Genomic DNA, 24,596 nt, shown 5'->3' on the forward strand with positions numbered 1-24,596 from the left:
CATAGCAATCAAGGACTTCAGTGATTTTTTTGGAAGCTAGTCATCCTCCTCGATATAAGAAGTCTTAAACATCAGCCGGGTAGCTTGTCCCAACTGTTTTAGAGATGGAATAATGTGGAAACACAAATAACCATTGCTACTGCTGTATGTTTGTTCAGACCTTACTAAAGAGCTCAAAGCTGCCTTACAGAAAATCCTACAAAAATGCTGTCCAGAAGCCATTATCCCCTCCAGTAAATGATGAGTCCACAGACAGTAATGTCTGCAGTCCTGTTTTGCCAACATTTCCATTACAATTCTCTGCTTTAATGAAGAAGTAACAAGAACTCTTTGGCTAGTAGACCTTCAAGTTCTCTTACAGTACATTGTATTTACATTAGAATGTTAATGTCACAATTCTTCTTGACTTTGAAAAGTACAATGATAAATTAATTTACCTTTAAAATAAAAACTGTACCAAAAATAATTGTTTAAAATCTTCAAACTTATTCTACTGCTCTTTATAGAAAAAGTACATTGCTTATGCCGTTAAAAAGAAAAGCTATTGAATTATTGTATGGTAAGAATTAACTGAATTTAAGAGAACTAAGCAGATCCCAGAAAAGGGCAGCTATTTTCTCTGTACATAACATAATCATATGCCCTAAATCCAGTTATTTTCTTCCTCTGAAAGGTATTTAAGGATGTCATCTCCATAGGGCCAGGCCCAGTGCCACAGAAAGCACAACACACTATAGCTGATGAGAAACCCTGCATTCCCCTTAGGCCTGAAAACCTTGTGTAGGACAAAAGACTAAAGTGTAAAAAGCATCAGGATGTTGAAAAGAACCCTTCACACATATTTTTTAATTATTAAGTTTTAAAACTTAAAAAAACCACCAGCTAATAGTCAAATCTGAGGGGAACCTTCAAGAATGATATGCAATGTATGATGATGGTGATATGGGAAGTTTTGGGAACTCAGGGGTATTCATCCCATGTGTGTTTAACGACATACTGCAACTATTGGTGGAGGTCACCACTTCTGAGATTGATGGTACCAACAGCACCCTGGAATCTTCTCCCTTCCTCTGCCAACTTACTGAAGAGGAACCCAGGTAGCAGATAAGCTGAGACAGCCAAAACAAGATTTCTTCAGCTGTTCAATCATCCTCAGAGTGCTTTACACCAGATGCCTGATTTTAATCATTGTCCATATGTCTGAGTAAGCATAAAAAATGCACTGCAGAGACAAGACTTGGACCTTCATGCTTTTTCTCAGAAAGCCTATACTTTTCTGCTTGTAATCACCCCACTGACAAGTGAATGATTATGATTTTCTTAATTGTTCCAGGTTTATCTCCTGTGAGATGGCCAAATTAAATAAGCTAGTATCTTGAAGGACAAACGTACAGTAAGTACTGATGCATTATATCCCCACACAGTAAAGTTCATTATTGAGTCCTAGAATAAAATATGACAGACTTTGTTATGTTATCTTTCCCAAGGTGTCACTACCAACCCAACACATCTTAGAACTTAATAAAGCCTGGCAGCCTCCAACTCATCCAGAACATGTAATTTTTTTTCCCTGCACTGCTTTTTCTAATAACTGGTGCTGTTCTGCTTTCTTGGGATGGTGGATGACAACCATCACACCTGCACACTGGAATGCAGCTGTCAGGGTATTTTTCCATCCAAAATTAAGGCAAGTTCCATGAAAGCAAATGTTTAATACACACATTTAATGGCAGAAAAATATGGTGAACTGATCTGTAGCACACTAACTGCTTTGAATTTAGGATCTTTTTCTTTTTTTTTTTTACATTTCTTTCTTCTGCTTTTTCCTACCTGTATGGCCTGTGCCATGTATAGCATGTGTCCCAGTAAATTGTCCCAGTGCAGTACAGAACTGTGACACAGTCTGCATGATTTGAGTGAGAAATGGCCTTAAGCTCTGCATCCTGCATATTGAGAGATATGAACAGTACCCAAAGAATAAATAACATGGAAACCTGACATTTGAAAGTCAGTGAAAGCAAGCTTAAAGAGAAGAGTTATTTCTTCTTATTTATGGGACTCCATAAAGGTTTGAAGGTGTATTGTACAACAACACTGTATAATGATCAGGCCCACAATCCTGCTGGGAAGTGTTTTTCAAATGGCAGTTTTGGTTGCCAATATAAGAAATACACAATGAAACAGAAACATGTATTTCTAAAAAAGGGCTTTGGAAAATGTCTCCCTGTGCCCAGTATACAGAGCAAAGATCAATCTTCACTTAAACTGAGTTATATTTCATTAGTGTCTGCAGCTGCCCAACTTCTCTTCATCTTCTGTGGAGAGGCAGTGGACATCATTGTTAGTGACAATGACATCATTTGCCAGTGATAACCAACTATGAATAAATTCAAAATCTTGCTGAATCAAGGTGTTCTGGCTAAGCTAACAGGATAAAAGACTTAAGAAATGATATTTGCTTTATTTTTTGGAGCTAAAGTCAAGTATGCTGAAGCTTCAGGGTTTTTTTTTGAAAGGTGAAATAGGGCTAAACTCCAACTAAGAGACAAACCGACAGAGTAAAATATTTGTTTAGGAGCTATGTAGTAATGTACCAAACCCAATCCACTGGAACTGCCTTTTGTGTTTATTTCTATCAAAGGAAAACAGAACAAAAAAAAATATCGAGGTATTCAAATTCAAAACTGGATTCATGCACACTGAAAACTTCTGAATGCACAACTAGCAGGCAAGGGGAAAGTGGTATTTCCCTCACTTTGGATGCTCTGTAAAAAAGGCTTCATTTACACTTCTGTATTTTTAGAAAGATGGTGGTATTTGCTTGTTTCTTCCAGTATATCACAAGATAATACTCAGCTGCTGGGTTTATGAGGTACTTGCAATTGTAACTCAACAGACAAATCCTTTGTTATAAAGAGAGAAAAAATAATGGGGATTTACAAAGCTGTAATTATACTGAGAGGGCTTATGCACAAGGATGTATTAAAAGAAATACTATACACAAAATAACTTTTTTTCAAAGAAATCCTCTGAGCATTACCACTGCTTATAATAAGGACTCTTTTACCATAAAAGGGATTTTAAATGCATGCCCTGCTAAAGGATGCCCGCAGACTCTGCCAAGCTCCCCTACGTAGGCTGAAGTTGGTAGAATATACCTGTTTTTATGGCTAGCTAATGATGATGAGCAAGCAGAGCAAACCCTGAGCCCGAAACAAACCACACTGCAGGCAGATGATGCGCTCCAGCAAGCAGGCGCAGCGCGTCGGCTGCTGCAAGCCTTGGCAGCGAGTGGGGGGCAGAGCCCAGAGGTGCAGCGTGCCGTGCCCGGCGGCCGCGCCGGTGGGTGCCCGACAGGCATGAGCAGAACCATGGAGCCAGGAGCCCACCCTGGCTGCAGACCAGGCTCCTGCAGGGAACACCAGCACGAGCGACAACACACCCACTAAGTAACACACCACCAAGGACAAAAACCATATTCTTGCCTTTGCACTGGTCCACCTGGCCATGACAGGCACTTGGACACACGGCAGCAGGATGGTCTAAACCATGGGGGGCACAGCCAGTATTTTGGATGTCATGTTTCACCAGCAGCTTCCCGAGGACAGGTGTTCCCAGTGCACCAGAGACCTGTGGCTCGTTGCACAGCATTCCCTAGGGGACCCACTCCAGCTACAGCTGTGCCCTGAGGATGCTTTGAAGCTGGCTGCCAGCCAGCTTGTCCCAACAGTAAGAAAACACAAAAGCAAAGATGACTTCAAGCATCCGACTGTCTCAATTAAAGACAATGTTAGGTTTCACTTCAATATATTCCATGAGCAGAATGTAGCTGAGAAGCTATTTTACTATATGATGCACATTTTTTTATTTAGTAATGGTCACCACAGTTCCTACTCTTGTTGAGTCACAATGATTTCTACATCTCCTCACATGGAGCTGGGAATCACAAAATCAAAATATTTTGTATAAATTTATTCTGAGATCATTTTGACCTTACTAGCTTATTGGTAAACGAAAATGGGAGAATCTGACAATTATTCAAGAAAACACAGTAAATAAAATTGTAATTACTTTCCCAAACCTCTTCCCGAAGATCAGTGATTCATTTTCCTAGTTTAGATTTTTTAAATAACTGATTATTGGTATCAGTAACATGCAATTCTGATTTTTTATGGCTACACCTGAACACATTGGAACAGTTACTAGCGCAATGTATGACCAAAAAAAATCCACTTTCTTATTAATTGCTTTTATGGAGACAGGCATTAATTAGATGGTCAAGGGAATTCCAGATCCATGCAAAAGATGCCAGTTGCACTAGTAATATGCTTCCCAATTATAACCTTTTTTAAAAAATATACTAATTACAATGTTTTGACTTCTGTCATGGATCCCTGAACCACTCAGGGCTGCACGAAGGCAGTGGGACAGGAATGCGCAGGGAGAAATAAAGTGGTAGGAGGCACTTGGAGCAAACCCAAGGCACAAGGGGGCTGAGTGGTCCCAATTTGACTGGAGGGAGGAACGGGCAGCATCACCTCTACTATCCTTCCACAGCAGCATAGAGCTGCTGGTGACAGGAGGATCACCTGCTGCAGAGGAGAGGGACAGGAAAATAGGGGGCAGAGGCAGAGGTTCGTAGTCTTCCAGCCTGATCCTGCTGATGCATGATTCCATGTCCACAGGCAATAGTAAGACACTAAACATTATACTTTCTCTCTTTTCCATTTCATTCAGACAATGCTTTTATAATTGTTTACTTTCTTGTTCAAAAGGAAGGCATTCAAGAAGTGTTTGAACAATGCTTTCAGGCACATGGTGTGATTCTTGGAGCTGTCCTGTACAGGGCAAGGAGTTGGACTCCATGATCCTTGTCCAATTCCATGGTCCCTTCCAGTCAGGATACTCTGTGACCCTATGACAAAGCAAGTAAATTTAACAGCTTAGCTACAATGGATTAGAAAGCCACAGTTTCAATTTTACAAACCAGAAGAGCTTTTGCTACATATAATATTTCAACTTTGGTGTTTGACCCTGAAATTAAAACAAAAAACAATCTGCGATTTTTGTATTTGGGATCAGTCATATGGACTACGCAATGGAAAAGCTCTATAATTTATCTGAATCATGATTTTATTTTGTTCTCTCATGGTTGCAATTGTTCATTGTTAATTAGATCCAGCCACAACAACTCATTGTGCAAAAGGCATACGCTGTTTTAATCAAAATCTTGGACGGCATTTTGGATGGCATCTTTAAAAAGTTGGATAGAACACTCTGTGGTTTCCTCACCGATAAAGAATCAAAATTATTAACTATGAAGACATCTTCCACTGGATGCTGACACTTACTATCAGATTATTTGATGAGCAGCTTCTTGTTTCATGGAACTGTTTTAGATTTCCTTCTGTTTTGTACCTGTTTTCTTCATTGAGAACAGTAATGAACTGAAAACCTGACCCATACAACACATCCATGGTGAACTCTTAAATAATTTTTTAATTTCCATCTTATGCTATCTATGCTGTGATGAAAATGATGCTGTAAACACCAAATATGACTGTGACAGTCTCATCTATCTGAAATCATATCTTCTTATCTATAATGTTGAAATTATTTTCCCAATTGTTTTAGCAATTAAGAGAATTGGCCAGTGTTTGGGAATGAAACACACCAACAAGCTCATGCTTATTGACTGTCTTCACAGATGTATTTTGAAGACAATGTACTGGTTGAGATTATTCTCACAGGTAGTTACTGGTGACAAAAATCTGAACAACGTTTCCTTGGCAGAAATAAACACAGCATGCCACTTTTAATCTATCAATGTATAAATTGTCATTCAATGAAACTTTTGATTTTGATCTTAAAGCTACTGCCTTAAGAACCTTTGCTAGGTCTTACATTTTGCTCTGTAAGATTTAGTTTTTTCTTTTATGTCAGGCTGCTTAGCAACTTCCTGTTAGAGTGAGTCCAGAGGAGGCCGAGAAGATAATAAGAGGGCTGGAAAACCTCTCTGATGAAGAGAGGCTGAGAGAGTTAAGGTTGTTCAGGCTGAAGAAGAGAAGGCTCTGGGGTGACCTTGGAGCACCTTCCAGCACCCAAAGGGAGCCTACGAGAGATCTGAAGAGGGACTTGTTACAAGGACAGGATAAGGCAGAATGGCTTTAAACTGAAATAGAGTAGGCTTAGATAAGATATTAAGAGGAAATTCTTTACTGTGAGGATGGGGAGGCACTGGAACAGGTTTTCCAGAGAAGTTCTGGATGCTCTATATGCCCTGGACATATTCAACACAAGGCTGGATAAGGCTTTGAGCAGCCTGATCAAGTGGAAGGCACCTCTGCCCATGGCAGGCCCCTTCCAACCCAAACCATTCTACGATTCTGTGATTCCATGAAATAGCCACAAAATCAGTGTTTTAAGTGCTGTAAACAGAAAATTACAGGGGATTCTATGTTGCAGTATACAAAACAGTGGAACCTAACACACTGTCTAGCCATCAGTTATGCCTGCTTTCCTTGCATTAGTACAGGCAATAATAGCACAACTGTTTTATAATAAATGACATTATATCATAAACTACACTATTATCACACTGTATTATGTAATTACAGATAGATGTAAAAATCTGATTGATTTTAATCTTCTAACTTTTTCAAACTATTTAAAGCTTTCAAATCTAATTTCTTATTAAATCTAATAAGCTCAGTTTGCACATACAAGTGGTGATTTTGGATGCCTGGGTACTTCTCTGACCAACTGAAATGTCTTTAATGGAATCTTGTTTCCAGTAAGAACTGAATACCATCTTTCAGATGTTTTAGGTTACGCACTCTAAAATGGCCTTATTCCAAATCATGAGTCACTTTTGAAAATTTAAGATCCTGTGTCTAATCCACCAAAAAAATAAATTCCTTAACTATTATCAGAGTAGCACCATAATTTGGAGAAAATGAAAGATCACTTTGGCTAGTTTCTTTCCTAAAGAAAAAAACCCACAACAATCAAGTTTTTAAACTGGCCAGTTAAAAGCAAACAAATGAACACAAAAATAAGCCTCTTTCTTGAATGAAGGAAAAAATATTTTAGATTGCTCCCAAATTAAACAGCTTCTGCCTGTTTCAGAAAAAAAATCATAATAGCAACAACAAAAGTTTGTCTCCTTTTTTGACATGGCATGTAATGCTACATCAGCCCATTTCAAGTACTGTGCCTCTGAAAGTTTAAACTAAACATATCATATTTTTGTGACTGAATATAAATGCTAAGGATCAAAATTCCCCAAAATTTACCTAGTAAAATTAGCATAAGTAGCAGTTTGCCTGCACAACACTTGAAGAATTGACATTCCAAAGCTCTTAAAACTCTGCTTTGCCCTGAGAAAAGGCACTGAAAAGGAGAGACTGATGAAACAGCAGCCTGCTTCCTTGTCACACAACTTTTATATCTGTAATTCCAAGCAAGTTCTGCAAAGTGACTGACAGACAAAGTGTTTCAGGGAAAAAAAAAATCAACATAGCTGAAATTGTGTTGGTTGAATGCTGCAGCACAGCAGACAGCAGCTCTATACACCAGCACAGCAGGAAAAAAAACTCAATTGCTTTTAATAGACAGGCATTTAGTGCAACTAGTATAATCTGGAGTGACATTTTCCCCTGTCTATTATGTAAGCTGAAAGCTAAACTTGTGCTTTCATACAGTGTATTGCCTATCTCCAACACACTGCCTTATCAGCTTTCTCTCAATTTTTAAGGTATTTTAGTAGCAAGGAAGGGGGGGGTCTTATCACATCTTTGAGACTCCTTCTTAATTTCCTATTTTCTTCCATTCTGTGTTCATGTTGCCACACAGACAGGCTTCAATAGGAACTGTTCTTTGTTCAGTTAGCACAGTTCATACTCTATGTCTAGAAACCTCTCTGAGAATTTTAACTCTCCAAAGAAAATAATTTAAAAGGCAAAGAAAAATCCAGGAAATTCAAAGAAAATAAGAAATCAAAAGACAAAACAAAGAAAATATGGAAAGAAAAACTCAAGGGCAGTCAATCCATTTTACCAGCATCATTCTCTAACACCTCTTTTTCAAAATTTCAGGAAAAGAGGAGAAAAAGCAAGAAAATGGGTAGTCAGAGACATCACCATTTTTATATCCCAGGCATCTTCCAGAATGTGTGAATGTCTACCTTCCCAACAGCAATTATCCCTGACAAGATTTCCAAAATGGCACTCAGCAGCAGCCTGAGAGAGACCAGAGCTTCCTGCACAAAGAGCAAAACAGATAATGACAGACTTGCTCTGTTAAAACAGGAGTTTATGAGTCCAAGATACTTAAATTAATAATTCTTTTCCAATCTTTCTGTCCATCTATCTACTGTTACTCACCTCCGTGCTGCCCCTGGAAAAAGCTGATCGCTTAACCAGTAACCCTTTCACGATAAGCAGCTCTGATAGACTGACTTGCCTTTAATATATTTTGATAGACAAATAAAGCTGTTTAAGTGCCAAGGAGTCTGCACATTTAAGATTCAGTTCTCAAAGAAGCAAGTGATTAAAATCTAGTGATTTTGCAAGACAAGTTCATAAGGGCTATAAATACAACACATAGCATCAAAAGGCCTCACCAGCCAGACAGCTGAATACCAGAAGGAGACACAAGGCATAAAAGAAATCAAACCTTCAAAAACAGTGTACTAAATTGATTAGGCAACACTGGAAGAATGAGTCTTAGAGGAGACACTTTATTGTGTGTATGTGCCAAACATGTTTATGATTTCCCTTAAAAGACCTACCTTGCATTATATCCTGGTAGTACTTCGGAGTTTGTGTCCCACCTGTGTATCTCACAATAAACAACACTGCCTCCATTAGAAGAGTGTCCCTCCCAGGTACAAATCACCTCCTGAAAAGGCACTAAAAATGTCCTACCCCAATGCTTTCAGAGCTGCACCATGAGCAGGAATCTCTGGCTTTCCCAACCTGAAGCAGAAGCATTCAGCCCGTATGCACAGACAACACTGCAGAGCTTGTTGGACCACCTATGGGTGCAAGGGAGGTGCTGGCCACTCACCCAGCTCTACAGCCCATGATGCAGTCTGTAAATCTCCCCCTCTCACTCAGAACTACACGTCTGCTGAGCCACTGATGCTACCCCGTGCATCTGAGAGAAAGCCCCCTCCATTGAAGCCTTCTGCTGGGAGCACCGAGGCACAGCACTAGCTCATGGAGCACCCATGGTGCCATGCCCAGGAGGTAGCAATGCACAGCCCTCCCCTGACACAAAACCCTCCCACAGACAGAGCAGAGCTCATGAGGGTCCCTGTGCGCCATCCTGACACAGGATCAGAAAAAAAGTTTGAAAAAGCCGTACAAGAGGACAGCAATCTTTGAAACTGCTAACAGATTCAGTCAGAAACCTCAAGATGCTCCTCCACTGCTCATGCAGGGAGCAGTGACTGGAATTTCAAATATGAAATGTACCATCTACCCTATACCAGACAATGCTCTTCGTTTTGCATTGAAATTTAGTACAGGGGCTGAGACTTCCTATGCCCACTAGCTGGAGAGGGCTGTGAAACCAACCCATGCTCCGCCCTTTTTCAGAAAATACATGCTGAATAAGACAAGCAATGGGAAAAAAACATCCTGAAGCTCAGCACAAAGGGATTTTTTTTCATTACAGCACAAAAACCACATGGCAGAGGCATTTTTTCATTTAGCTTTCTTTGTGCTGGTTCTTCTTTTATATCAGGTGTTGAGCTGGTGAGGCTGACAGTCATCTTCCTTTACCTGGCAGACCCCAGCTGCAGGTAAGGTCTTTACATCATGACAGTGCTGCTAACATTTTCCCTCCAATTATTTTTGCTCAGTATTCTGTTCTCCAGGTCCAAAAGTAAGGAAGAGCTTCAAATACTTGGAAGAGGTGCCCCATCCTAATTATCCAGAAAAACTGCAATTCAGAATTAATAAAGCCTCACATCTTTTCTACAGAGGTTTTTTGAGTCCTATATGCAAAGGAGAGTTCTTCATTTATCAGGCAGCAGAAAGGGAAGGGCTTTCTACCAGGTGATTTTGAAATTCTCAGTCAAAGGTTAACTTGTTTTTTAACTTCAAAGTACAGAAAAACAGGGTGGTTGAAAGAATACAGTAAAACTTCAGAGGGATATTTCCAACATGAAACCAGGCTATGAAGGCAAGTAAAGCTGCCTTCTGTGCTACACCTTTCCTTGCTCTTGGTTTCACAGGCAGAACGTAAGAAGGGAAAAGGCAAAGTCCGTTTGGGAAAGTTTAAAATATAATCAGATTTTTCTGGCTCAGAGCACCAAAGGTGGAAAGGCAGTTTCACTAATTAAGATCTGAACTTCTGCTTCTACTTCAGTTTTTCATAATGTTACTAGATATTTTAAAATATGGTACTCATTCATTGCAGGGTGCAGCACCCGCAGGGCAGTGAGTAATGGTTTTACTCTTGCTTCAGTACTGGCAGCAGCATGTTGGACTGGAAAATGAACCTCTATTTCCTATCTATTTTTATAATCAGTTTATCTACCATCTCCTTAATTCTTACCCCCACATGCACACGAGAAACAACATTTAAATCTCAGTACTAGACTGAAACGCGTTCACAGCACTGCCATCGACAGCTCACCGGCGACACTGACTTGTGACTGAGGACAGCACTTGGCCCCAACCAGTACATCTGTGGTCTGTTTGAAAAATTCATGAGCTAAATCTTTTCACTTCTTTTATAAAAAGGAGACAAAACGAGAGAGTCATCACTTAGTCAGCCAAGGAATGATTCAAATCTAAACCTAGGATATCATGTTAAGGAAAGTAGCTGGTAATAGATACAAAGTATATTTTCTTCCCACAGCAGGAAAAAGGACAAGATTAAGATTTTCTAATTTTTGCCATTTTTTTGTTGCTTCCATTAATTGAAAATGTATACAATACTCACTAAATATAGCAGTAAGATACCAGATACAAAATAGAAATCCGGAGTATTATATGCCCTGATATATTTTGCTGCAGCCTTGAAGTCATAGATGCTACTGAGTTCTGGTTTATTTGCAAGCTTTCCTGTTTCCTGAAACACAAACATTTACTTCTGTATTTTGTGACTAGCTCGATATTATGAGGTGATATTAGCTGAGGAGGTGGCAGCTGGCAGGAACTTTTGATTCGAAGGGTCTCTTTCTAACTGATACACACAGAGCTCTGTATTAGCTCTCACAAGATGCACTGTTTACTAAAGATGATTACCCACGAGTAAATAATGAGTCATGATATCCTCAAAAAAGCAAACACACAGAGTTAAAGAATAATTTTTAACATGGGTAACCAGACAGCACTGAAAATTGAATCACTTAGGTGCATTTGTTCTAATTAAGTGCTAAAAACCAGAAAAGCTTTAGAAAATAGACATAATTATATAAAAATATGTTGGAAGATCTTGAAAAGACTGTATCTCTTTTCATATGACTGTAAAGCACCATTTACAAATGGGTAACGTAGAAATAGGTACATTCAGTCTTAAATATATGCAGGTACAAACAGAAAAGAGATTTTTATTTGGACAACACAACACAAACAGACCATGGTAATTTTGTCATTCTTGATGGATTACTACTCTATCCTTACAAACAATTCAGACCAAACATATTGGAATTCAGGCAAGAAAGCAGCACAAATTTAACACCATAATTATAATAGGGATGCAAACTGCTCATTTTATTATATATTATCAGATGACTTCTTAGCACTTTGGGAATTTAACGTCAGGAAATTCACTTCCAGACGATCATCAACAGTGGTGAAATAGTCTCTCCTTTGTTATTGCTACTTCCATATGCATCTTATTTCTAATGCTACCTTATACATTTCTAAAACCACCACTAGGCTCCACAAGTTCCTCAGGGGAGTATGATGACAGAACGAAGATTATGAAAAATAAGCTTACATCCACTATTCACCTGTAAGGATTTTGCCTGAAACAGTTTGCTCCTAGCTATTCTGCAGAGCCACCCGGACACCTGTGAAGCTCATCAGCAGTTTTAGAAGACAAATTAAATTGTATCTAGTGATCCTTTGTGACTTTGCAGCAGCTGAGAGTGGTAGGTCTGGAGTAACAACAGGACTTAAAGACCATAAACATACTCTACTAGAACTGCGACTTTTCATTTAATCTTCTGAAATGTTTCCTTGTAAGGACTATACGAGAACAAGCTGGATTCTTAAAAAAATAATATTAAGAACAATAAGGAATTATGTGAATATAGAAAACACCAAGCACCTAACTTGCTTTCTTTGTGAACACTGCTGTGTTAGAAAAAGATCCAGTTGAAATGGGTGTTGTCCAAGTGTTAGGACTAATGCTCTTCATTTGACATGCCACATTCTGAAATTAAGGATGTCAGGATATATTTGAAAAATTCATGAGGATGAAAGAGTCCCATTGGATTTCTTTGCACTGAAAAGCACTGAAGTTCTACCATGACACCTCTGTTCAAACCCAGGTATGACCACCCCATTTTGGGGAGTGCTGCCCAGCTGGAATACCAAGCAACTAGAGGGGAAAAAAGCTGGTAATTCTGACATGGAGACAGGGTAGTTTTTTCCCCCCTTTCTTCCCTGTCTACTTCTCCTAGCACTGGTCTTGAAATGTAATCTCTCATGCTTTTACCAACCTACAGTATTAATATACTTAGAGTTCGGATTATTTGATTTAAATTAAATTTAACTTGTGTTAAATTGAATTTAACTTGTGATTTTAAATCACAAGTTTCAGGAAAGCTGTTGTAACATTTTAAACAGTGTTTCTTTTGAGAAACAGCCAGTGAGATGGCCAACCACAGCATGGATCCCACAACCTGCCCCACAACTTTTCTAAATTACAGACACACTTCTGAATTAGGGTCGCAGATAACCTGCAATTCTGCAAGGTCCTCCTCCTTTTCTGGCTGAGTGGTGATTGTTAAGATCACTGAAAAGGCACTGAGTAGCTTTAGCTGCCAATGTTCCTAATAAGAGAGATGGCACTTCTTCCCTGACAAACCACAAACCTTCAAATACTACCAAAAAGAGTATTAAAAGGAAAAGGAAAAGGAAGAAAAGATCAGTGCAATCAGAGCACTTCAGCTAGAATAAAGACTCCTTTAGGGCACTTTAACTTCCAGTCTGAAGCTTAAAGGGAAAATTAAATAAAATCTAAAATGTCACACAGTGCTTATAAGATTGCATATGCTTACTTTAGGCAAATACCACTGAATCCTATTTTTGCTGTATCTTGCTTTATATTATTGCATATGTTTAACTAAGGAAAAATATTACACTTAAATAAGGAAATACTTCAATGTATTTTCCTTCCTCCTTTCCATGATGGAAATGCCTCATATTCCCAATGTTGTTACACTAGAGTTAAATTAGGGCAAATCCATTTAGTGTTCAAAACCAGGACATATCACTAATACCAAAAATGCTCATGGAAGAGGGGATTTCAGTAGCTGCCTACCCCTCATTCTACCAAAGTTTTATCGTTCTATAATGCGCAGCTGCAGGTGCTTTACACAGCTTAATTCCTATCGACCACTCCCAGGCTGGTAATTCCATCACACACAGACCAAAGTCTAGGAAGTAAATAGCTTTGTTAAAATTTTAAAAACCCTCATGTTTTGCAGTAACCTTTCAACAATTCTTTCAGTGAATACAAGATCACTAACAGATGTATACAGACAGTGTGTGTGTGTGTGTGTGTATATATATATATATATATGTCTATTTGCAGTCTTTTCTAGCTTAATTCTTGTTTCATACTCAATTATTTTTCAAAATCCTGCCTGAATTCTCTGCTGCTTAATCTCTTCTGATTAAGAAAAAAAGACTAAATAAGGAGCAGTACACAAAAGGGAATGCAGTGTTCTATGACTGGGCTTGTGTGAGCTACAGGAAAATGGTACAAAACTGAGAAGAGCTGGGATAGCTGTAGCATGACATCATGAGCTCTGTTTACAGCCACAAATTACATCAGCAAAGTGACAGTGTTCTGAGTGACCCTGCATTGCTTAATTTTCATTATTATGCCTGTCTTCACTTTACTGATTCTAGTAATTTCCTCCAATTTGATAACAGTCTAACAAACACATACTTCTACACGTCCAAGCAGAAGACCCAATTTTACTGTCAACACGGCCAGATCAAAGCAGCTAACCTGTTGTGGAAACAGCATGGCCAACACCCTAATAATGCCCCAATTTCTTCTGTTAACCAAAGAGATAAAATTATTCTTAATTAACAATGTGTAATTCAGCAGAAACATAAGTTGAACATAAGTGCTGAAAGAAAGTGAAATTCATTAACTCAAAAATACAATGTGTTTACTCCCAGAAATTCAGCTGCTGATCTACAAAATGTTCAGAAGATACAAAAATACGTGCTATGCTGCACATCCACAGATAATAGGACAGAACAGTATCTTAATTCAGTAGGTTTTGCTCTATTTGTTGAATTACATAATGTTGATTAGAGGACATTAGCTTGGATTACAAAGAGAAGAGCATTAATTGCATTCAGTATCAATACCACTGGCTAACTGACATATAGGAGTATAAGGAGCCTTGAGTTTTCACAAACTTTCACCAAGTTTTTCATAAAGATATCAGTAAATATGAAATGCAACAATATTCAACAATGAGATTCCACATTATAACAGAAAAAGAAAAAAGAGAACAAAACCAAAACCTGAGGTAAGGGTTTGAAGAAAAATACATAAGAGCATGGTATAAATTTAATCCCCAAATCAAGATATTAGACTTGCCATATACACAGATGCAGATGGCTGGGTATACTGATTCCAAATTTAGCACTGTAGATAAAATTACTTCCATCTTACAAACACCCTGTAAGCAGATAATTTTGCTCACAAAACTGCTGAGCTTTGGAAAACAGCAAGCTTGTATCACCTACCTTTATTTTTGCCTTTCTCAATTCTCCAGCCATAATAGCCACTGAAGACAATCTCATTAAGTTTCATTTTGGAGTCCTGACCCCGATTTCAAACATTGCAGGAAGACATGCATCTATTTAATACATGTAATGCTGACCCAATTTCAAAAATCATTGCAGGGATCATTGCTTTTTCTTTCCAACCTTTCACTTCTGGGCACTACTTAAGGTCATAATCTGCCTGTAATATTCACTGAGACTTTTTCACATGGAAGTGAGGCAGTAATTCCACCCCTTTGATATTATTAAAAAGGTAGCTTGTTCACCACTGGGAACATCATTGCAGAAAACACAATTCCAAGTAAACTGTGGTGTATAGTACCACAAAGACTGCTGGCATCTGCTGGCTATAACTTAGTAGCTCAGATTTGCTATGCTGAGACAGAATATAAAAGGTGTGACACCCGACATCATTTTTTCTGACTCAAAATGTATCCACCAAAAAAATGCAAAAAGCATGCAGCAAACACAAATCCCTGAAGATTATCCTCAATACAGATAAACTCAACAAAAGTTAAGCGATTAAACTCTAACTTCTGATCTGTCCATCTGCTTTCCCCACTTTGTCCTGCTCTCCATATGGGAAAACAGGTGAGGTCTTGAATTACTCATATGTAGCTCTGTAGTTTTGCCCACACCCTTCTTCCTGTTACACCATCACCCAAGTGTTGTGAAATCTGGAGCTCCTAACAGAGATTGCAGATTTTAACTTCACACAGCAATAGGTAAAAGCTCAGTCCTATTCTATCACATGCCTTGCAACATCTGCCAGGTTGAATCTCTCAAATTCTTCCTGCCTAATGCTCGTCCTGGGTTTAAATATTTCTTCTCTTAAAGAAGAGAAAACCCGACACTGAGGTTTCCACAGTCCTAATTTGCAAATTGTTTCAAGCTCTTTTAGATTAGATTACCCTCCAAAGCAAACAGAGTAATGCCACACTACTCTCATGTCCCAAACACAGACCATCCTAAGACTGTGCAGGGCTCACAATGCCTTTGCTTCTTTCAGCTGCCCATGTTCACACAAACAGCTTTCACTGACTCCAGGAGATCTTTGAAAAAATATGGGATGTTCCACCCATCCAAAGCTATTTAAAGGAGCAAGACCTAAAGAAATATTCACAAGATTAGGCATGATGTATAAGGAAACACTTAGCAAGAAAACATTAGAAAAGAAAATCAGTCTGTAGATTGGATCTTGTAGATCTGGGCTTCAGTGGTAAAAGTCTCCCTTTACATATCTTTCTCGTACCATCAAATAATTAACTCAGCTGCAGACTTGTGATCATCAAAACTGACTACAGCTATATTTATACAGACACGTTTTGAAGAGGCTGAGGTCAAGTTAATTTGGCTTGGAGTTGAACTTCACAAAGAGGCATCCAAGCTTTTTGTCTTATTGCACACTATGTTTGCACAGCCAGCAAGCAATACCCTGTCAGCAATCCAATTCCCCTTTCCCTTCTATCACCACCATAAATTGATGATAAACCTTCCTGCTAGTTCTAAGCTGAGGGAATAAACTGTTAAAAATATTGAAAAATTATTTTTTTTCAGGAAAGAGGCAGCCTACACTGTTATTGTAAAACACAGGTCAAACTAATGTGAACTTCTATTATAGGCATGAATTTCTAGCTGCCATTTGTGGATGAGCTCTATCTATGAGCAAAGGTAAAGAGATGTCTGGTACATGCCTGGCTGCCAGCCAGTGTCCACACTGGTCTCCACAGGGCTGCCTCGTGAGCAGGTGTAGCAGTAATGGGAGAGGGAAGATTGCTTGAGCTCAGGTTTTTTTTGCAGCTCAGGCTGCAATTCTGCAACTTTCTTGCTTTCAGAACTTGGGTTTCTTGCTAGAGAGGCAAGTAACCCTAGAAAGAGACTTCTAAAAATGCACTGGGAGCCAAACTGGACAGTAAAGTTTGAGGGAGAGAGGAGGGCAAAGGTTCACAAAATAGTCTGCTTATGTAAATTTAGCTCTTTACATTTACATTCGTGTGAGCAAAGTATAATCAGAAAATTACTACTAAACAGCAGGCAAGTTCTGGCTCCTTCTTAATCCTATGATTCTTCCTATGGGATCAAAGGCAATGATCCTGAGAATTGGCCTCTTATGTGAAAGGTGAGAGCATGAATTCTCTTTCTAAGTTTTAAGTAAGCTCATAACTCTGATCTGTGCATGGAAAATACATTTAGAGCACCTTTTAAAGTTACAGAGGCTCTTCAGTTGTTTGTGTAGACAGAAGCAATATGATTTGCTCTGTTAATTTGGTATAAATTGATAATTTTTTTTTTTTTTTACTCTCCTGAACTTATTCTGGGCAAGCCTGGCAGACCAGCTTAATTTGAAAGTGTGCTCTACACTTTCCATTGAATGAATCTATCTTAAATTATTTTGTATTTCACTCAGCTCTATCAAAGAGAACAGCAATTCTCTTTCAAAACGTTTTCAGAAAGTTTCAGTCAAGGAATGCCTGAGACTGCAGACTGTCCATTCCACCACCCTGCTCAATCAAGCAGGGCCCCCTGCAGCAGATTGCCCTGGACCGTGTCCACCTGTTTTTTTAGTATCCCCAAGGATGGAGATGTCACAATGCCTCTAGGCAACCTGTACAAAGAGTCATGCTACTTCTGCAGAAGTAGCAAAGGAAATGTTTGGGATTGGGCTTTTTTCTATATGCAAAATGTTATATTCTTTTTCTTTCAACTACTTGAATTCTATTTCTTGGAGGAGAACCTGTAACTTGGCAAGAAAGGACCTTATGACAAGGATGAATTCTGCTGTCCCAGTGAAAATAAAAGTCTAGTCAAAAAGGGAAAGTGGGGGAGAGAGGCTTGCCTCACTTTATTTGTGCTTCACAAACATTTCCCATAGTATTTGGGAAAAAAAATGTTTCATCCAGATTCTGGAATTTACAAGCTATCAGGTATTTGAGAAGATGTTAAGACATCTGAAAACAGAAGGGAGCCCACTCTATATATGTATGGTTTTCCATGTACATGGTTCCATGCAAGGAAAGTGGCACTGAAGAGAAGCCACTGCAGAGCCAAAGCAGGGAGACTTACCCATGTCACTGCAAGTAGGATGGAGAGATGAGGACGGCTAGTTCAGGGAACTGCTCTATAGAGACAGTTCAACCAGAGCCCTTCCTCCCTTGGGAATTATAGAATCCAGCACTTTCCTTTCCCCAGGTCATGCTATTCCCATTCATGCCTAACCTCCAAGCACAGAAAGCACTTCCCAAATCTAAGAGTGCTTTGATATGAGGTCTGTTGAAGAGATAACAGTAGAAGATCCTTCTGCCTTGCAAAACACACTCCCACCATCCACCCACTGGAAAGTCACGGCCAGAATGGCTGCGAGCGCATTCCCCGCATCCTACCGTGAGAGTGGCAGCGGGTGAGATTCATCTTCCCTGGGCAGAGGATGAAAGCACACAGGCTTCCTAGGAGGCCTGACTATCACAGCAGTCTCTGGGTTCTCCCAGAGTTCAATGCAAATGAAGACAGCTGGCATCAAGATGGTATCTTGTGCAACAACCTACTCGGCAAGAAAGAAGGCTTCGTGCATTTTTGGAGGCTACGGAGGCTATCAGCATTTTTGTCCAAGTCTCACAGCACGGGGCAGTGCTCACACACACAGCCAGCAGAACTGCCCAGTAGGGCTGCCAGGGAGGGAGATGCCAAATGGCAGTGGGACTGAAGACAAAAAAAACCCCAAATAACTCAATACTCAGTAATGCAAAAAGTCAAGAAGGCAAAAGCACAGGTTCTGGCCAACAAAACGGCGAGTGGGACAAGAACTGGACCAACTGACAGGATATTCTAAGAGGAAAGAAGGTCAAGGATGCTATCTCCATGCATAAGACTCTTCAAAAAAATGAAATGTCTCTTGCATCCCTCTCCCATTTCTGGCAAAGGAGAAAAGTGCGAAGTGTCTGAGGCATGGGACTTGGGGCAGGGGAAACAGGAGAAGCAAGAAAAATAAAGAGAGCTAAACAGTTTGCAACAATTAAATACAAAGTTGGGTAGTCAGGTTAGATACCTTCATGGTGCAGAGGTGATTTTCAACTAAAATTCACAACCAGTGAAAAATTACTGTTACACATGTGTAACGCACAGGCAAGGACCACATGCCCACAATACTCTACATAACCAACTGCATTCCCTGTGATCTGATCCCAAGTTTCCTGGTTTCAAATAAATTTAAGAGGAGGTTTCAAGGATGGCAATTATTACATAGGGCTAAACACCCTGAAAAGAGAAGTAATACCATCCATGGACTCTAAAGCTTAGTTTACCTGCATATATTCAAAGATGCCTGAATTAAAGCTGCATATCAAACCCTAATTATGGTATTTCTTCTCCTTTCTTTAACCTTAATAATCAGCAACTTCTGCAGTTAAATAGTTGGTCCTCTGGCCCAAGCTGTTTTATTCTGCTCACATAGAAAATTTCAATAAAATAAATCACTTCAGTAAATCACATCAGTGAATTGGGCACAACACAAAATACATGCAGTTCAGCACTGCACAGGAAGCACTCTCTGTTCCAGACACAATTTTATCTGTATTTTTAGAAATAAAATTATACTTTAATATTTAATGAAGTAATTATTTTGCTTTAATAATTAAATTTGTCACAAATACTCTGCAGGGGAATATTCTTTCAGTGCATATGTGCGTGCTCATGTATATTCTGGAATTACACGGATACAACCCTGTACAGACTCTTTCCCTGTTTATCTAACTGGATAATGCATTTCACTTTATCTTCTTTTAATGAGAAAAAATGCAGTGTGGAAAGCAAGACACCTAACTTATAAAAGAAGGCTCAAGATAAACCCTTCAATTTCCTGAAAGGAGGAACACAGTTATTTTAAGAATTATACATAAATGCTACAGCTCATAATTATACTTTGAAGCACCTTGCACACAAACATGCCACATCTTTTTTATTTTTAATATTTCATACATCTTTAAAACAGAGCCAGGGACAAGTTAATAAATCATGGGAATAAAACTATTTTAATGTAAAGCTAGAAAACAGAACAAAGTCACATGAAAGCAATCCTACCTGTCAAAAGTTGCAAGAAGGTAGGCAAATGAACCAGGAATGATTTTGTGCTAAAGGTCAGAGGAAAAAAGCAATGCTAAAGAAGAAATAGCTTCAATTTATTAGTGGTCATTCTTTCCACTGGTAGGAAACCACTGGTAGGAAAGCACTCCACACCTGCCAAAGTACAGCTGGGCTGGAGCATATGGCAAGGAGCTGGCATAGCAGAATCAAGAGAAACAATGCAAAGTCATGAGTGGGAGGTGTGGAGATAACAGGATACTAAAGGGGGCCAAGGTGCCAAACCAAATCAGGGGAAGAAAGATGTGAAGGTCTACAAATGAAAATGTAAGAAAGGAAAAGGCCCACAGTTCAAGAACCTTGTACAGATGTAGATAATCACAGCAAACATGACACACAACTCAAGGAAGCCAACTTGCAATGGTGATGAAAAAAGCTCTTCTTACCCACAGAAGTATATTTTTTCTTGTGAATGTTTTGAAAGTGGTTCATCCATATGCATGTCACTAAGATATCAGTTAGTGAGCAATTGTTCAAGGATCCAACTACTTACATAGTTGGATCCTTGAACAATTTTAACAATTCTAATTTTCTTCAAAGAGCTCCTTTATTTTCCTACACCACAGCTCTTGCAAAGCACATCTTACTGTCAAGCAACATTGGTGCTGTACCTGTGGCATGCAGTTCATGCCACCCAACTCTCATGAAGTATCCAAGACAGTCAAACATCAAAAATGAAAAAAAAAAAAAATTAGCAGGTGAGCAGAATGAACTTCTGCCCAAGATAAAACAGTAATCATTGTGTATGCAAACATACAAGTGATTTGGTTCTACATGTACCAACTTCACTCCACCCAGAAGAAGAAAGACTTACGCTTGGTTTGACTCTAAATACACTTGATGAGACATTGATCTTCTTGCTCTGTTTTCTACCTTACTGTTAGGCAGCTTGATAATCAGTCCTTTTATTTCTTCCAATGGAAAAACAGAACCCTAACTTATTGGGTTAGGTTCACCAGAGGACACAGAACAGTTCCGTAGTTTTGAATGATCACACCGCTTTCATGCCTATAATCTAATTATAACATAAGAGTATTTTAGTGCATCAGTAAAAATTATTACAGCTTCTCTATATTTAAGACATGTGAGGATATAAAGTATTTTTTAAACTGTGGTTTAATCCTTTATTCTTTCATTAGTTCACTAGTTTCACAGGATATTTAATTTCTAATAAGCTAAAATGGGTTAGAGTAAAATAAGAATTTTTATTACCAAAGGCATTCAAAATTGAATACTCAGGTTAACTTTTGTATGTCAAAAAAACCCATTTTATTTGCTTTCAATTTACTCCTCTCTAGTTGCAGGCTTACATGTACTTTGGCAGTGTGACCATACACTGAAAAGGTTAACAACAGACACAATTTTCCAACCAGTTTTTTTACTTGCATTGTCCCCCTACCATGACCATATTTAAATTAAGTAGTGATGAATAGTGGAAACAATCTCATTCACTTGTTGTGAATTAAATGAGAGAAACAACTTATGCAAGACACAATTACTTTATTCAGAATGTCCTCTTGGACCACATACAACTGATGGAATAACACAGAATTAAAGGAATACAATTGTTTAATCTTTACACAGAAATTTATAGTCTGCCCTTGATTTTAATGACGAAGGTTCTCATAACACATGCATTGTTTGTTTAGTTATCCCTGTACAATACATAAAATCCTAGCTCATCCCTAAGAAGGGAGATTATTTCTCCACTGCACCATTAATGAAAAGTTTAAAAAACGCCAGCAGCAGTACTGCCACATTAGTGGCCATGTGAATTATTCTGCTAACTTTTTTGATGGGCTAAATTAAGCCAAGGAGTTCCCTGGACTATGATTTCCTCACCCACCCAGAGGCATTCCTTCAGTTAAGCAGATAGAAGGAAAGCACCATCGGTGACTTGGCAGAATTCTGCTGTCATACACCTGAAGAGTTACCAAACAGCTTTTATTTATTTACTGAAATGGGGCCATGCAGGAGAGAATCTAGTATTACACACATAGACATTTCTGATACTTGGAAAGAAGGGAACGAAGATGAACTGTGGAAATATTAGGAAAATCCTTCCTGATTGATCCTCTGACCCTTTCCGACAGAGAATTCACACATTTAGATCCTGGCCATAATCTCTGCAAACCCAAGGCATGGATGTGCTGCCTCAGTCCCTGCAGGTAGGTGGAGAATGCCCCAGCACTATCTCCACCCTTCCTCCAGAGGCCAGATTCTCATGTGTTTTGGAAATCCCACAGGAAAAAGGACAAGATGGAGAAAAGATGGAGCTCTGCACTGCTACCCTGCACCTTGCAGTACAGCTCTGCTTTCTGCCACAACAGCCATCTCTCATTTAAGAGCAAATTAGTTTGGCTAGGAAAATTAGCACTTTCCAAGTCCTAGAAGGAAATCCAAGGCATGAGGGCTCACAGTAATTGTGTTTCACCTGCCTTCCCTCATCTCAGCCTATTTACCTGAGCTTCTTTCACATGCATGTCTCTTTTGCCTTCTTCAACTTTAAGTAACAAGCAAACCCCAAATCAGTAAACCAGAATATGATGGTGGAAAGATAATGAGCTCCAGAATTTCCTTTTCCAAGGAGCCAAAATTCCTGGTCTCACCCTTCCGGTGGCAAATGAGATTCTTGCTGGAGGACGTCCTGCCTCAAATCAGGTGGGTTTTTTTGAGGTTTCATCCCTTGACTTCCTTCCAAATGGAATCAAATTTCAAGACAGGCCACATTAGACAACAAACTCTGACAAATTTCCATGATTTAAGTTTAGCAGTCCTTCTCCTCCCTACTTTCTCTTGGCTGGGTTTTACATATAGCCAAGAGGAAAAATCCTGCTCATCATCAACAACAGGGAAGCCAGGAGAGATATATGCCTACCACAGGTATGTGTTATTCTGCAAGCTTCTTCACAGAACACCAGTATCTGTTATCACTAACAACTTTCTCCCCTTCACATTTGTAAGGAAAAAACCCAAAACCACAAAAGACAGCAAACAATCATATATACTGGACAAGGGAAGTACAACATGGACATCAGAGAAAGCATGTCTTATGTCATAAGATGTCCCGCTGCTGCAAGGTCATTGAAAAATACCTGAAGAAACCTGTCTTCAGTGTAAGCAGCCATCAGCAAAAGCACTTTCAATTCTTCCAAAATTGCCCACGTCATACTCACATAATAGGAAATGATCAGATAATAAAATTAATGCTGCAGTATGTAAGAGAGCAAATAAAAACACCACCACTTTCTACTAAGCAAAAGAACATTCTCACAAAGAAAGAGACAGCACACAAAAAAATGACTTTACATAATGACTTGGATATGCAAAGAATTTCAAAAGGACTGAACAATTTGGAGTAGCCATGATGAGCTCAACACCAGCTCATACAAGACTTTATCCAAAACCAGTAAAAATCAATGGCAGATTTTCCATCAACTCTAACAGATTTCGGTTTGAGCCCTTTAAGTTCTGGAAATCAGAGTCCACAGAGTTAAAAGCAGATGAAAACCACAGCTAAATCCTGCCTTTTCCACCATGGAGCCATAAGACATTTGAATTTCCATCCAGCAGCAGCGCCCTCGGTTTCACAACTGGTACGTCAGGACTAGATTATTCCATCATTAGCAAGTAACAATGGAACACACCAGCTCATCCAAAGGTCACCAATTCAAATAAACTGGAAGAAGGCTGAGACTAATTTAAGGGTCCTGGGACTAATATGAAGGGTGATTTCATGCCAGTTGGCAGAAAAGAAAAAAAGCCTTGTCAGGAAGGAAGTAGGCAAACACAGTTTCACAAAACTTTTGTTGTTATTGCACTTTAAACAGCTGTTCTATGAGAAAGTGAAGGCTATACTTTCCATTGATTTTCTCCAGATTCTTCACTTTAAAATGGCTATACTTTCAGATAGCTGGGATATTTAGAGTTCAAATAAGAGACAGAACTCAAGCCTCTCTGTGAGGCAATGCAACTAATCAATGCAACTGCATTGATTATGGTAAAATCTCCTGAAAATTACCTTGTTATTACAGAAATTTCTTGTAAAAGAGCAAACCCTTTGCTCTGTTGTTTTGTTTTTTCTTCTCATATGTTTATTCAGAAGGGAAAACAGGAACCAGAAAATCTAGAAAATTGTCTCAACACACAAGTAGAACTGAACTGTAAAAGGAAAACAAACCATTTTTCACAAAAATATCCAGTCTATCAATTATGCAAGCATATATTTACGACAGACTAAGTTTTGTAAATAAACGCTAAATATGTTACTATAACTAGCAGATGGCTCAGTTCGAATGCACGAATTCTGTGTTAAAATACTAAAGGGAACACAGCTTATATTGTAGAAAAAAATCGTTTGCCTTCCTGGTCAGACCTGGTATTTTTACAGCATTTTTAACCTGTGTTTCGCCTTCCTCCATCCGCATCACAGGAGGGTAAACAAGGTTTCGGGGGACCACGGGG

At 39.0% G+C, this 24,596-nt stretch overlaps 1 protein-coding gene across 7 annotated transcripts in view; it reads right to left on the minus strand.

The window, feature by feature from the left end:
• THRB (thyroid hormone receptor beta) overlaps nt 1–24,596 on the minus strand; it is a 169,308-nt gene that overhangs the window by 131,255 nt on the left and 13,457 nt on the right. The gene's annotated exons all lie outside the window — the stretch shown is intronic.

The sequence above is a fragment of the Molothrus ater genome, chromosome 1 (genome assembly GCF_012460135.2).
Source record: "Molothrus ater isolate BHLD 08-10-18 breed brown headed cowbird chromosome 1, BPBGC_Mater_1.1, whole genome shotgun sequence".
In the NCBI taxonomy this organism is placed as follows: Eukaryota; Metazoa; Chordata; class Aves; order Passeriformes; family Icteridae; genus Molothrus; species Molothrus ater.